The following is a 16,877-nucleotide window of genomic DNA, read 5'->3' as shown; positions in this document are numbered from 1 at the left end:
AACGCTATCCTCCAAAAAAAGGAAGCCAATCTGGTGGTCCCCTGCCATAAACAAACTGTACAACAGAAGGAAGAAACTGTTGCAAAAGAGAGTAAAATCCCATGAGTGAAGGAGCTCCCTGGTCAGCCTCAGTAAAAAGCTGAGATCCCTTATAAGATCCTCCAAAGCTAGCTACGAAAACAAAACCACCTCTAATTCTAAGGACAACCACAAAGCATTCTATAGCTATGTCAAGAATCTCAATGGCAACACCCAGATCTGCTTTGAGTTACAGCACAAAGGCACGAAAATTACAAACCAACTGATATTGCCAACATCCTGGCAGATAGGTTTAGTGCTAACTTTACCCCCCCCCCCCACTCACCTCCTAAATGGCCCATATCTATACAGGAAGAATGCAGAGTCCTTGTAATCACAACTATGCAGGTAAAAGCTGCACTCTCTAAAGCCAAAAACACAGCATGCATGGGACCGGACAACATCCCAGGCTGCGTTTTACACGAACTTCTGAATGAACTGGCTCCCCACTTAAGCACCATGCTCAGTAATAGCCTCACATCAGGCTTTGTGCCCATTGAATGGCGCACAGCAACAGTTATCCCACTCCACAAAGGGGGAGCCACCACTGATCCCAGGAACTATCGACCTATTAGCCTGATGAGCCTGGTCTGCAAGGCCATAGAACGTATCATCATGGAACTCATAAACAAAAACATTGGTAACCTACAAACTCTGGATCCCACCCAGTTTGGGTTTGTGAAAGGCAGATCATGCCTCCTGAACCTGATCGACTTCTTTGAGGCAGTCACCAAAGCCGTAGATGAGGGTAAGGTGGTTCACACAGCCTATCCTGACCTCACCAAGGCTTTCGACACCATCCCCCATTCTGGAATTATAGCTAAACTCACTAAACTAGATATAAATCCCTACATCACAAGATGGGTTGCCAACTGGCTCACTGACAGAACCCACACTGTAAAAGTTGCAGACTCTAAATCTGACCTCAAATCAGTGACAAGTGGAGTACCACAGGGTTCCGTCCTGGGACCTCTCCTGTTTGGTATCTACTTCTCTGAAGTATAGGCCAACACAGAAGGCCTCTGGCTAATGAAGTTCACAGATGACTGCAAACTAGGAGCCATAGTCAAGTCCCCAAATGATGTGGACATCCTACATAAGGGCCTCGCTGAGACAGATGCCTGGTGTCAGAGCCATGGCCTCAAGCTCAATGCCAAAAGGTGCAGTGTCATCCCCTTTGGTAAAAACTCTGTAGCCATGAACTACCACATAGGCAGCAATCTACTTAACACCAAATGTGTGATAAGAGACCTTGGGACCCAGGTGGACAGTAGTCTCTCATTTGATAGTCACATCACCACAGTAGTCACGAAGTCCTTCTACATGGCACACCTCATCATAAAAGGGTTCTCATCCAGGAAAAAAGAGATCACTGTTCCCCTCTACTCGACACTCATTAGACCCATTAGAGTGCAATGCTCCTTTTGGAATGTACCTCACAAGACATCTGCAGCAGATGGAAAGGCCACAGAAGTACCTCACAAAGAGGATTACTGGCCTCAAACAAATGCCCTACACTGACCGCCTCAAAAAACTCCAGCTTTTCTCCATAGCATATCGCCTACTCCGAGGTGATCTCTGCCTAACATATAAAGCTATGTCAAACCCAGATCTGTTGGACATGCTACACCTAAAGAAATCCCAATCCCTCCAAGCTACATGCTCAAGGGACCTAAACCTTGTTACCACAATAAACAGGACATGCTGGAGGGATAAATTCCTGTCCCAGAGACTTCCCATACTCTGGAACAGGCTACCCATCTATGTCAAGCAAAGTTATTCATTAGCACTCTTCAAGAAAAATCTTGATGAGTGGATGGGAAATAGGAAATACACCCTGGGGATCACTTCTGTGTCTCTGCTCGACAGTGGCACAGGAAAATAACTTTATTGGGTGGCGTAAGCCAGGGATACTTTTTGGCTAGGCTTACGTAGGCCCTTGGGCCAATGGCCTAGTACCTACCTATGAACCTATGAACCTATAAAGGCCTTAGGGTCCTTACAAGCCTAGCCAAGTTCTACCCTTATTTCCATGACCAGCAGCTACTGCTCCTGTCTAAGAGGGACACAGATGGAACCCGTGGGGTGAATTCATGGTCACCCATCTAATTGTCCAGATTGCATTTGAAGAGTGCCAATGAGGTGCTCTGTTTGACATGAAGTGTGAATCTGGTCCAAATGTGTGGTAACCTCTGGGAGACAAATCTGTCCCTCCAGCAGGCTTTATTAATGTGTCATACCAGGTTAAGGTCTTTACAGCAGGTAACCCATGTACTATTTGACTTATGGATATACAACATTTCCAATAAAGCAGGGTGAGAGATTGCCTTGTATGCAAGGCAGAGATCACCTCTGAGTAGTCGGCATGAAACAGAATAAAGTGGCAGTGGTTTCAGATGATTCCCATAGGACAGATGCTGAAGACCTTGAATTTTCCTTGTGAGAAACCTTTGTGGTTTCTCCAATTGCTGCAGGTGCTTGGAAAGGTACATACCAAAAGGGTGTTATACTCAGTTATTGGCTTGATGAGGGAAGTGTACAGGGAGGTTATAACTTCTTTTTTTCTGGCGGCAATGCCCTTACGTATGAGATGAGCAATATAGAATGCCCTTCTTACCACTGTGGAGACACGGTGGTCAAAGTTAAGGTTACTGTCAACCTGTCTGCCCAGGTCTCTCACCACTTAGTGCGTACGTAAGGTGTTGCTATTGATGTGGTAGTTAGCAGGACCATCACTTTTACCAAAAGGAATGATAATACATTTTTCTGCATTGAGTTTAAGGCCATGCCTTTGGCACCAATCGTCTGTTTGTTGTAAGACCCTCATGTAGGATGTTTACATCATTTGGAGATTCTATGACCACTCCCAGTTTGCAGTCATCAGCAAATTTTGCCAGACACAGACCTTTAGTTTATGCTTGCACTTCAGAGAAATAGATTCCCAACACTAGCACTCCCAGGACTGATCCCTGTGGAAAACCACTGGTTACAGTTTTCTGTTGGAGGTGGATTCCCCTATTTTGACTATATGAGTTCTGTCAGTGAGTCAGTTAGCAACCCATCTAATGATATAAGGATTGATGCCTAGTTGGATGAATTTGTCAATGATGCCTGTGTGGGGATAGAGTCAAATGTCTTGCTTAGTCCAGGTAGGCTGTATGCACAGATTTCCCCTTATCCAGGGCTTTGGCTTTGATGACTGTGTTGAAGTCCACCAGGTTAAACATGCATGATCTCCCTTTCACAAATGTTTGGAGATTACCTATATCTTTGATGATAAGGCTTTGTTGATAAGGTCCATGATGATTTACTCCATGGCCTTGCAGATAAGGTTAGACAGACTAATAGGTTTATAGTTCCTCGGGTCAGTGGAAGCACCACCTTTGTGCAAGGGAATAACGGTTGCTGTTTTCCATTCAGCTGGTATGAAGCCGGTGCTTAGACTATGACTGAAAAGAGTACACAGTGGTGTTGCTAATTCATGTTGGAGCCCATGAAGGATGCAGTCTGGGATGTTATCAGGTCCCATAAATGCTGTGTGTTTGGCCTTAGAAAGGGCATTAATGACCTGCTCTTTAGAGATACAAGGATAGGAGATGTATAGCTTTAAATGCTAATACCTTGCTAGACAGAATCTGCAAGTCATGTGGTGCACATGCCTTGTAGAAGTCCTGTCTTAATAAACATAAACACCTCATAGAGGTTGGAGGTTCATTTCCTGTGTCTGTGTTGTGTGCAAAGTATTTAACAAACATCTAGATATTACAATATATGAATATTTAGCATTTGTAATTTGAGTTTCTATATTGTGTGCTTTTTGTTTTGTTGTATTTTTTGAACACCTTTATTAATTATCACTTAAGACATAGACACACATAGATTAACAGAGAAGAAAACAAACCATATTAACACTTTTTCCATTTACATACATTATACATCACATTTATTTATTTATTGATTGATTGACTGATTGGTTGACATTTGATTACTGGGTAGGAGACCATATTCAGCAGAGTCCCTGAGAGAATATATTACAAAATATTTTAAGAATATTAATTTTACAGTCTTTCAAAATAATACAAAAAAAGAAATACAAGTTTAAAAAATTATACCAAATTAATCATTATGTATCCGTGGTGGTGGTGCTGCGGTAGCGTTGTCGCCTCACAGTAAGACGCTGCCCGGTTCTACTCTCAGTTAGAGAGTCTTCTGCGTGGAGACATGCGTGAATGGGCGTACCTTCGTTGAAGGTTGTGCATCAGGGCTGGCAACTCGGTACGTAAAAATCAACTGCCAATCATTAGCGGACCGGAGTTCCACTGTGGTGACCCCTAACTGGGAAAAGCCGAAAGTCACAACAACAACAACCAAATTAATCATTATATGCAAACATTGCTTAAGAACAGACACAAGTTATGTGACAATGATTTAATAGTTAGAGAAATTTTAGTCATTTTATGCAGAAATTAAAGGTAAGCTAGTATGATACAAACAGGAATTGCAATACAAAGTGAGAGAAAAGCAGGTTTGTAGTATATTTAGAGAGAAAGCCAGGGGAGAGAAATTGATAGAAGTAATGAAGTGAGTGAAGAAGGGAGAGCAGGGAGATATAAGGTATGAATAGTATTTGTCCACATTTAAGGATTTATTCCAGTGTTGGACAAGAATAGAGCCAACTTTTGGCTAGGAAGTCTTTCAGAATGGTTTGGAAGTCTAGGATGGAGGGTATGGACAGAGATAAAGAGTTCCAGGCCTTAGCAACATAGTACGAGTCAAGACAATACACAGCAGATTTGATAGGTGTGTAGACAGACAGGAGTTTTCGGCCATTGGATCATAATAACCGACTGGGAACACTGTTGTGTAAAATGTTATTTGGTGCTGGACAAGCAGATGGATTCTGGATAATTTTATAGGTGGCAAGAAGCTGTGTATATGCTAGTTGATGGGGGTAGTTCTAACTTATTTAGGCTCTGTAGTGCTATACAGTGGTGGATTCTGAAAGGGATATTTGCTGCAAATTTAGCACCTTTGTTATAGCATTGTTCAAGTTTTGATTTTTGTGATGCCTGAAGGTTAGTTAGGGTCCCTATTAGATAAACGAAAAATTAAAATCTCGAACGGCTGACAATTCGAAAATGCTGTTCTTTGAAATTGATATTGTGAGATCATGGTACAGTGAAGATCGGAAAATTTGTTCTTTTCTCACTGTAGTGCGATCTCAGAGTTGGTATATATATAATTAGCTGGGGGTGTGGGGGGGGTGAAGCCCCCCATAATACCTATTTTGAAGAATGGCATTTTCGACTTTCAGCCATTTGAGATTTTAATGTTTAATTTATCTAATAGGGACCCGGTTAGTAAGGATGGGAGCAGCATAAAGAAGTGTGGGGAGGAGATAAGTAGCAGCAAGTGTAGCTGTAGTTGCATCAGTGAGAATGTTTTGGCTTTATAAAGCATCCCTAGCTTTTGATAAGTTTTTCTTGTGCAATTTTGTATATGCAGGTCAAATTTAAGATTATTATCCATTATCATCCCTAATAATTTGTAATGAGAAGTGACTTCAATGGTTGTATTATCAATAGAACTTTAAATTTTGTTTTTTCATGGGAGAGGGATTTGGGAAAAAGTAGTATTTTTTTTTCTGTTTGTTTGTTTGTTTTTTTTGGTTGAACATGAGTTGTGAATTACAATGCCATGTTTCCATGTTTCAGTTGCTGCTAAAGTTTCCTGAGTAATTTTTTTGGAGGTGATCCATATTGTCAGATGTACAAATGTGTGCATACTGCATTAGCGAGGCCTGTTGTGTGGATGTGTAGAGGATGTTGAAGCGAATGTTGAAGAGGAAGGGAGCAAGGATAGAACCCTGTGGTACAGTGGTGGTGGCTGGGAGGTATGGAGAGAGGGCAGAGTGCCATTTTACTGACTGATACCTATCGGATAGGTAGCTTTTGAACCATAAAAGGATGGGCTGAGAGAGACCTAATGAGAACATTTGTAGTAGACGTTTGCCGTGACAAATTTTGTTGAAGGCTTTTGACAAGCCTAGAAATAAGGAGACTAGTTTGCCATTATCTCTAGCTTTATTAACAGAATCTGTATAGATTACAAATGTAGTATTAGTACTGTGAATAGGAAGCCTAGTCCAGAAGAAAGGCAATCTCTGGGATATATAGCTTTCTCTCCAGAATGATCTATTCATGTCAGAGATCAGGTTTAGATACTTGGCGTGGGTAACCTTAGTGCAGTTAGTTTTGTGACTATGTAACATTTTCATAGGTTAATAGGTGTTTACTAGGCTAACGACCACAAGGGCCTTTTTAAGCATAGCCATGCAGCCCCAATCTCTGACAAGTTCTGATACCCTTGATAAGTGTAAGCATGGGCCTGTGAGATGAACCATTTACGGGTTACCTTTTTGCATCAGAGACATAGGTGCTAAACCAGGGATGAATTTCCAGTTTCCCATCCAATTGTCCAAGTTGCACTTGAATTGGATTAGGGAGGAACTCTGCTTCACATGGATGGGGAGCCTGTTCCATAGACGGGGTAGTCTCTGGGATACATACCTATCTCTCTAGCAGATCCTATTTATATCACAGGCAAAGTTTAAGTCTTTAGAACTGGTAGTTCTGGTATTGTTTGTTTTGTGGATATGCAGGAGGTCCATCAGAGGGGGGTCTGACAATGCCCTGTATGTCAGGCATAGATCTCCCCCTTAAAAGCCTGTAGGAGACAGAATACAGAGATAGGGCCTTGAGGCGGTCTGCATAACATATATTACTTACGCCCTGTATTCTTTTAATGAGGAACCTCTATGGACTCATCAGGGTTGGGTCAGCTTTGTAGGTCAGGCATAGCTCAAGCCTCAGTATTTGGTAGGAAACTGAATACAGTGATAGGGCTTTTAATTGAGCCGTATATAACATGTTGGTTAAACCCTGTATTTTTTTGGTGAGAAACCTCTGCCGACATTCCGACTGTTACAGGTGCCTGACAAGGTACGTGCCAAAAGATGCATTGTATTTGGTCTGATGAAGGTCGAGTATAGTGGTAGCATGACATCCTAAGATCTCGATGCCCAGCCCTTACTTATAAGCTGAGTCATATAGAAGGATTTCCTCACCATTGTGGATATATGGTGGTTGAAGTTCAGATTACTATATATCTGAGTCCCAAGATCTCTCATCATTAGGTCCACTGTTATTCTAGCAACTTTTTAAGTATGTAAGAGCAATTTTGGGCTTCTGTCCCTCATTTTTTTTTTTTGGGGGGGGGGGGTTGTCCCTGATTCTTGTGTCAAGAGATTGAGAGATATTTTATTCATCGTAGTCAGATGAGGTTTATACAGCAAAGTAGCTACAACTATGGTGGTTAGGGCGAAAGGCTGATTATGTATGAAAGCATTTGCTCAGTTAATCATCTGGCTTTGCATGACTGATGTGCATTTATGTGAAATTAGTATGAATGCTCATGGCTATTTATGTGAAACAAAGTTGAAATTACAGTGCTTTCAGCTGTCCCTGATTTTGTAGAACACCATTGATTTTACACATTTTTTGGGTTGTTTCTCATAAAAATTGTGGTTTCCGGCAAATCCACTGAGGTCTGTAGTCACTAAATAATGAAAGAGATTTGAGTTTAAGAGTTCGTATACTTCAGAAAATGTATTCTAATACAGAAACAAAATGTTATTTTAGCAACTTTCGAAGTTTGCAAGAAAAATCTATGATTCTGAGCATTTATCCCTCATTATTCTTTGGCTTTGTCCCTGATTCTTGTGCTAAGACGTCAATAGGTATTATCTTTTATCACAATAAGATGAGGAGTACAGAGCAAAGGGGCCATAATTGTGAAATGGAGGTTTGGGATGTCTGACGGTGAAAGCAAAATACAGTTGTGTAAGTAAACTTACCATAATAGTAGATGTCAAAATGATCACTGCTGCAGTAGCCTAAGCTGTATGGGTTATATCCTACCAAGGATATAACAGTCAGGCAGCTTTCAAAGCTTAAGTGCACCTTCCATGTGCCCAAACCATTAGTCATCTCAAGATGAGCTCATTAAAAGATAGGTTTGGGTGCCATGTTAAGAACCTCACGTCAGCCATATTAGCTGGTTCAAATGGTGCAAGTGTTAGCTTCTCCAACACAAAATTTAAGATCCTAAGCAGGGGCCACTGGTTTATTTGGAAGTCTCTTATGCAAAACCCCTTTCAAGAAAATTTTGACATGAGAATGCATTAAAAGAGGAGGATCTTTTGACAGCCATGCTGAAATGGCTAATAAATGAACCTTGATGGAGGAGTAAGAAAGGCCAAGGGATAGTAACGCACACAAATATTGTAAAACCACAGAACAACTGAGCCTGAATGGGTGCTGGTTATTTTGTTGGCACCAACTAGAAAACATTTTCCATTTGGTAATATATGATTTGCTAGTAGCAGACTTTCTTACCTCCATTAACACCTGCTGCAAAACCTCAGTAAACAGGTGTCTAAAGGGAATTAAGACCCTATCATCAGGCAGTCAGTTAAAGTTGATTGGGGTCACAGTGCAATTGTGTGCAATTAGTTTGAATATTTATCACTGTTTATGTGATACAAGGATGAAATGACAGAGCCTTCAGCTGTCCCTGATTTTATGAGAGTAGATCCATTCTGTGAGGAAGCTAGTCATTTCCAGAAGAAGGGCAAACCAATGTTCCCTGGACAAGAAGGGAGTCACAGTAATGATTTTGAGGGACTCCTTCTGAATCTTCAGAAATAACCTGGGTATCAATGGAAAGGGTGGAAAAGCATACAAGAACATTACTGTCCAAGGAAAGAAAAAAGCATTTGTTTTATAGGCCTTCTTGCATGGAGTCCTAGAGCAGAATCCTGCCAGCTAATTATTCAGAAAAGAGGCAAATAGGTTTACTTGAGGAAATCCCCACAGATGTATCAAATCGTGGAAGACCCCTGATCTAATGAGGGTGTCCTCTTGTCTAGCTCAGCTTGTCTGCCACACAGTTATACTGTGACAGAATGTAGGATGCTTGTAGAGTGAGATTGCTCTGTGAAGCTATATCCCAGGCTAACATGGCTAGTCTGCAGTGAGGGTATGACCATATTCCCACTTGCTTGTTGATGTACAACATGTCAGTGGTATTGTCTGTAACAGTTTGGTGAGGTCCAGGGGACCAACGGTGATACAGAGAGTTGCGTGCCTTAATCAGGGCAAGCACCTCTTTTATATTTATGTGCTTGCATCCTGATGTCCCACACATCTTGCACAGATATACCTCCTGAAACTGCTCTCCAAGCAAAGTCTGAGGTGTCTTTGGTGACTGATTGCTCTGCAGCTGGGATGGAGAAGGAGAGATCTGGATTTAGGGAAATTTGTTGTCTCCACCAAGTGATTTCTGTTCTGATTTGAAAAGACAAAGTATATTGGTGCTGAGACGAAAGAGACTTCAGATAACATTGTACCTTTCTTATGTGGAGTCTTGCCAGGCATAATATGAGAATCATAGATGTCATGAGACCCAAAATCGTTAGGTATTCCCTCACAGTGACTGAAGTCTGAGTAGAAAACCTTAGAAATAGATCTGGATAAATCTGACTCTGTTACTTCCCCTGCTGCACATTCACTTAGCATCTTTACCTTCACACTTCCAGACAACCAATCACCATCATCCTTGTTGTACTACCAAACATACTGCAGAATACTCAATCCTTAGTTCACCCAAGACAACATCCACATTATACTCTCACAATACCACAGACTTTTTTTAAGCACAGCCTACAGTCACACAACCCCATAATTCATAAGCAAAAGTTAAAACTTAAAACTTAAAATGAAATCCTTTTCCTACAACCCACATATCTCCCCCACAGTAAACTTCTGTAGTGACATAATAGCTCTCAGCCTCTTAGCACATTTTATTCAGTCAGTCTCATCACCATCTCAGAATTCCTCTAATACCAACAACCAGACAACAGCACCGCCAACCATTCCTTTTTATAACCTCTCCTTCCAACCAGTCCCCACTACTTACATAAAAAAATATTACTTAAATTGAAGCCCACTGTCTTAGCCTCTAACAACATACCTGGCAGGTACCTTAAGATGGCTGCAGAAGCAATAGACTGCCCCATCTCAATTCTAATAAATCACTTCATCAGTGTAATATATGTCTCTACCCTCTGAAAAAAAGCCACATTCTTCCCCTCCACAAAGGAGGGCATTTAACTGAACTATCCAACTACGGGCCCACTGCCATCCTCTACCACTTTAAAAATACTCAGATATGCACTCAGACACAACTCTTACATTGCCTCACACAAAATAACCCCTTCTCTTCAATTCAGAACAGCTTCTGTCTCCACCACAGTACCTCTACCACTTTGCTTACTTTCACTAACACAGTAAACACAAATAGGAATGACAGAAATCTAGTGTCTGCCCTCTTACTTGATTTATCCAAGGCATTTGACACAGTCTCTCCCCACATACTCCTACACAAACTTCATAACCTAAGACTCGACACCACTGCTATATAATGGTTTCATAGCTACTTCCAAAATAGAGTTCAAGCTGTCAAGTAGCAAAAAGGCAGCTCATCCTTCATCCCATCACAATCGGTGTACCACAAGAATCAGTCTTGGGACCCATTCTTTTTAACATGTTAGTCAATGCCCTACATAAAGCCTATAAAACTGCATCCCTAGTAAAGTTTGCAGATGATGCCCAGTTATGTGCATCATAAAAAACATCAACAAACTACAAGATCTTACTCAGGACTCCTTCTCCTCTATAGACACCTAACTGACATCTGCCAAATTATTCCTTAATCCAAGTAAATCCAAACTAATTGTGTTTACTCCCAAACAGCTTACAGTCATACCTCCTTCTCAGTTACCTCATCCAACAAAACAAAAATCGAACCTGTCACACATAGCATCTGTGTAGATGAGAACCTAACATTTGATTCACACACACACACACACACACACACACACACACACACACACACACATATACACACACACACACACACACACACACACACACACACACACACACACACACACACACACACACACACACACACACATACACACATCCAAAATGCAGTGAAAAAACTTACACCAAAAATACTCTCTCTACAGAGCCGAACCCTTCCTCTTAGACACTAGATGAAAATACATTTCCTATTTTCTCCTTTTGTCAACTCTAACATATTCTGCTCCCATCCTTAACAACATCCAAACTAAACAAACTTGAGAAATCTTACTGCAAAATAGCACAAATTGCTGTCAGACTTCCAAACCCACCACAGTGCTGCCCTAAGGGAATTACAGTGGCTGGAATCCCCACATTATCTAACCTACTGACAACTTACACAAATCCATAACATTATGTGTAAACCTAACACCTGTCCATCCATTTCCAACCTCATACAAATATATAACCCTTCCGGGCCACTATATTCATCTGACAAATATTAATTATATGTATCCAAACCCAAAAATTCTGCTGTCAAATCACTACATTCCCAATACCTCTCTAAATCCCGTAATACCATCCCACTAGCAATAAAAGAACACTCCGTAAAATCATTTAAAACTCAACTAAAGTCCTAGCTACTCAGCTGCTAGCTCTGCACATGTAATGTTCTTGGATAATCTTCAAACCCTTACTTGCTGTCACCGCTGTTTTATGTAACTGGCTATAATACAGCTACTTCTTCACAATCTCTAACTATCTGACTATCATCTAAACCTCTCTCCCTCCCTTTTACTTGGACCTCCTCAATGCTCCTTCATAATTTGTAAACATCTTCATTCTATAATTACTTCAGTGTCTCCTACTCAATATCTATTTTCAGATGATTCTATTTGAAAGCAACTAGACGGTTGATATTAGCTAATATTGTACTGTATTCTTCATTTTACTATCATGCTTTCATTAACTGTCATATCATTACAGTTCTATGTATGTTCACTTACTATGTACATTTACTATTCTATGCATGCATATTTATTATTTTTATTAACTGTCATATCATTATTAGTTGATGTATGGTTGTATGTACATTTATTATGTAAATCTTGTATAACTGGCTTCTACTCATTCTGTAAAATGGAGCATTTCTCCTGGGCCTCCTGTGAAAATGGGACTTGTGCTTTCCCAGTAAACAAAGGCTATAAATAAATCGATATAGATGTATTTTTATTTTTTCCTGTGGAAGAAAATCTCTTTGAACTAAGGTGTCTGGCTGACACCCCAGAAGCACAAAAAGGAGCCAAAAAAGACTTCTAAATATTCTCTTGGAATCCTAGCTTGTATAAGAGATCTCTCACTCAATTGAGAGATTCCTGACACTTTGAAAAAAAACCTGCATAGATAAGAAAGGCATCTAAATATGGAAAAATATGGATACCTTGTAGCATGCAATGCACTATAGCTGGAGCTAGACACTTTGTGAACACTCTTGGTGTAGTGGATAGTCAAAAGAGTAAAACAGAGAACTAATATTGTGATACAAATACATAAAACTTTAAAAAACACCTGAAGTCTGAATAAAAAGAGATGTGATGATAGCCATCTTTTAAATTTAGAGTTTCCAGGAAACTTGAATGAAGAAGAAGAAGAGGTAACAGGTTTGAAATGACATCATTTTGAACTTGGGCACTACCATAATCAGGTTTAGGAAAGAGAGAGAGATCCAGAACTGGTCTCCAAGCATGTTCTTTCTTTTGTACCAAAAAAAACATCCATGAATAAAAACCTTTCCCAGCTTGAGAAGAAGAAACTGGTTCTATCACTCCTTGGGACAGCATGTGTTGAAGAACAGGGGGAAATAAAAGAGTCTGGTCTGGTGGATGAGGAATTACTCCATAAAAAGGAGGGATTTCCTCCCACTGCCATCTGTAACCTTCATGATCAAGCTTCAGAACCAATTTGCCTGAAACTATCTGTTGCCAAAGAGGAAACTTTCTGGAAAGGAAAATGGATTGCCAGTGTAGGAAGATGGATAATGTCCCTTAAATAGTCAATCTAACTTGTTGGACTGTCCTTGGTTTTGGGGGTTCCTGAATTTTTTGGACCCCCTCACCGCCATTTCTTTTAAATGTCTGTTAGCATTTTGTTGAGAATGTTTATTTTGTTTATTGCCAAAACTGGATGAGGGGTTAGAGAATCCTTTAGAATTTTGGAAAAGGGGGGCTGAAAAATCTTAAAAATTCCCTGTATCAACTTATCCCTTTCATCTCACTTTTAATATCTACAGAAGCGGAACTAAAAACTTAATCTCTGTCTAAAGGAGGCTCACAAATCACATTTTTCACATCATCTGGGAGGTTCTGAGAACTTAACCAGGCAAGCATCCTCAAAACAGTGCCAGTGGCCATAGCCCTGGAAGAAGTATCAGTGGAATCATACACACACTGTAAACAATGAGTACTGACTTGTACAACTGAAGAAAATAAATTATTTAAAGCTGATTTTTCCTCACAAAAAGAAACTGCAGACAAAAGATTCCTCGTGCTTTCACAACTAGTCAGAATAAATATTAATGAGCCTGACAATTCAAATTTCTGAAAATCAAAGTTGCAGAAGTATACACTTTTTCCTATAGTTTATTTATTTATTTTATTTTATTTAAAAAGTAAAGTCTGACTTGGAACAAAGCCAATTTTCAGCGGAGGCCCGGGGAGAAACATTTCAGATGTATGTCTTTATGACACGGGAGGAAACCAGAGCACCCGGAAGAAACCTACACAAACATAGGGAGGACATGCAGACTCCACACAGAAGGCACCCCAGCCGAGAATCGAACTGCAGAACCTCTTGCTGTGAGGCGACAAACACTACAGCTACACCACTGCACCGATATCACCCCATCCATAGGTTCATAAGTTCATAGGAGATTACTAAGCTAATGGCTCAACAGCCTTTACAAACCTAGCCAATATAACCAGAATTTACCAGGTATATGTCCCCTAGATGCAGGAGGAAGGCATGGGTTTATGCCAATGCCTTAGGTATTTTCACAGATTTTTACAGATTCCCCCATCTGTAAAGGACATAGGCACCACCCCCAGTGTGATCTTATAGTTCCCCATCCAATGATCCAGACTGGCCGTGAACAGGGCCTGGGTAGGACTCTGCCCTATGTGAATAGGAAGTTTATTCAAAAGAAGTGGCAATCTCTGAGAAACATATCTATCTCTCCAGTATGTTCTGTTTGACACACTGACTAGGTGCAGATCCCTGGAATGGGTGACCCTCATGCTGTTTGTCTTGCATATATGCAGCTGCTCCATCAGGGCAGGATTTGCGAGTGCCTTGTAGGTCAGACACAGGTCGCCCCCTAACTTTCAATAGGACATAGAATAAAGGGACAGAGCCTTCAATCTATCCACATAGGACATGTTGTTTACACCCTGTATTTTCTTTGTGAGGAACCTTTGAGGTTGCTGCACTCCAGCTGTTGTAGGTGCCTGGTCAAGTACATTCCAAATGGCTCATTGTACTCACTTACTGGTCACATGAGAGCTGTGTACAGTGGGACTATAATATTCCTGGATCTGGATGCTATACCTTTATTTATACATTGTGCCACATAAAATGACTTCCTTACCACTATGGATACATGACAGTCAAAGATTAGGCAATTATCTACCTGGGTGTCCAGATCCCTTACCTCTGAGTCTACTCTTAGCGGTGTGCTGTTAATGTGTAGTTAGAAGGGGTATTTGATTTACCAAATGATATGATAATGCATTTCTATGTATTTAGTTTCAGGCCATGGTTCTGACACCAATCATGTGCCTGGTTTAGACCTTCCAGAAAAATATCAACATCACTCATGGATTCAGTAATTGCCCCAGCTTGCAGTCATCTGCAAACTTTGTCATCCAGAGGTCTTCCACACTGGCCTTGGCATCCAAGAAATAAATTCCAAACAGAAGTGGTCCCAGCACTGAGCCCTGTGGTACTCCACTAGTAACTGGCCTCTTGCTGAAGCTTGAATTACTCAGTTTGACCACATGTGTCCTCTCCTTGAGCCAACTGGCTATAAATCTGGTGATGTAGGGATTTATGCCCAAGTCTGTGAGTTTAGTTATAATACCTGCATGGAGAATTGTATCAAATGCCTTGGCCAGGTCGAGATAGGTGGTTTACACTATTTTATTCTCATCCATGGCCTTAGTGACTTTCTCAAAGAAGTTCACCAGCTTTTGTAGACAAGAACTGCTCTTTACAAAACTGAATTGCGTTGGGTCCAGTGTCTGGAAGTTTCCTATGTTTTTATTTATCAGGTCTATGATTATTTTTTCCATGGCCTTACAAACAAAACTAGTTGAGCTTATGGGTCTGTAATTTCCTAGGTCAGTTGACAGTCCACCCTTATGCAGAGGTATGACCATAGCTGTTTTCCACTCTGTTGGAACAAAGTCTGTCCAAAGGCTATGGTTAAATAAAGAATTTACTGGGCCTGATAGAGCCCTATTTAAATTATTTAAGAGGCAAGCTGGTATATCACCGGGCCCCCTTGATGCCACATTTTTAGCTTTGGAGAGTGCTGTGACTACCTGTTCTTTAGTGATAATTGGTAGAGGAATGGCAGAGAGTATTTCTTAGAAGAGAACTGGAGGTGATGGGGGAGTGAACTTTGAGCTAAATGTATTAGCCATTAGATTGCTATGTCTGCCAGCTGGGTGTAGGTGATGCTGTGGATTACTAATTCTGCACATTGTTGGGTGTTGCACTTAAGAATGTGGACATAGCTGAAGAATGCCTTATGGTTATCCTTAGCTTTGAAGGCTATTTTTACCTCAAGGTCAGCTTTCAAACACTTTATGAATTCCCTCTGTGATGACCGTGCCCTGGCCCAGCAATCAAGGAGCCTCAGTCCTCACCACTAACACCAGAGAGGGTGTCTCATATAAGAGGAAAGGATAACAAATACACACAGTAAAGTACAATTTCCCTTAAGTGCACACAGAGATCACAGTCAGTCTGGGGCTGGTTGCTCCCTTACTCTCCAGGTCCCCAATAAGACTCCCCACTGGCACAGCTATAGGGTCCAGATCTCAGCCTAGCTGGCAAGCTAACATCCAGTACCCTCTCTGTCCCACCAGTACTTCATGTCCCTGCCTGGGTAGCTGACACACCACACACACTTTGAGATAAGTATTTATACAACTTCACAGACACTCGTGAGAAAGGCTGACACAGATTCTCCAGCTGTGCCCCTTTACCCAGACTATATGGTAGCAATTTCTGCCACCACCAGATAATACTTATCAGCTACGCAAAGGCCCTTAAAAGGGTGTCCAATTATTACTGTGCAATATTATTATCCAATTGGTAATGTGACTAGTCAGTCTAAGGCTTATTACAATAAACTCTATAAATATGCAATGTACTCTAGAGCTTACTTATCTCTACACAAACCAACCACAAGTAAAAGGTTGTTAAAATATTTAATAATAAATAATTAAAAACACAAGACAATACTACTACACCACAGTGATATCTAAGAGTTCAGAGATCACACAGAAACTTAAAACAATACAGTAGGAAAGTTCAGATATAACAGAAAAACACTTGTCTAACTAAGTTCCTAGCTATTACTACAAGAAAACATATTTCTAAGACACTACTTACATAGGACAACAGGTAGAGTGCTGATAAGTGAGATATCAAGATCAAAATGCTCACAGTCTCTCACTGAACAATAGTTTTTAAATTTACTAACAAACATCTTTGTTAGGCTCTCCCAAATTACATCATTTTGACACTTAG

This window comes from Protopterus annectens, chromosome 2.part1, assembly GCF_019279795.1.
Source record: "Protopterus annectens isolate FY-2018-M chromosome 2.part1, PAN1.0, whole genome shotgun sequence".
In the NCBI taxonomy this organism is placed as follows: domain Eukaryota; kingdom Metazoa; phylum Chordata; order Ceratodontiformes; family Protopteridae; genus Protopterus; species Protopterus annectens.
Note: the sequence above shows the minus strand (reverse complement) of the source record.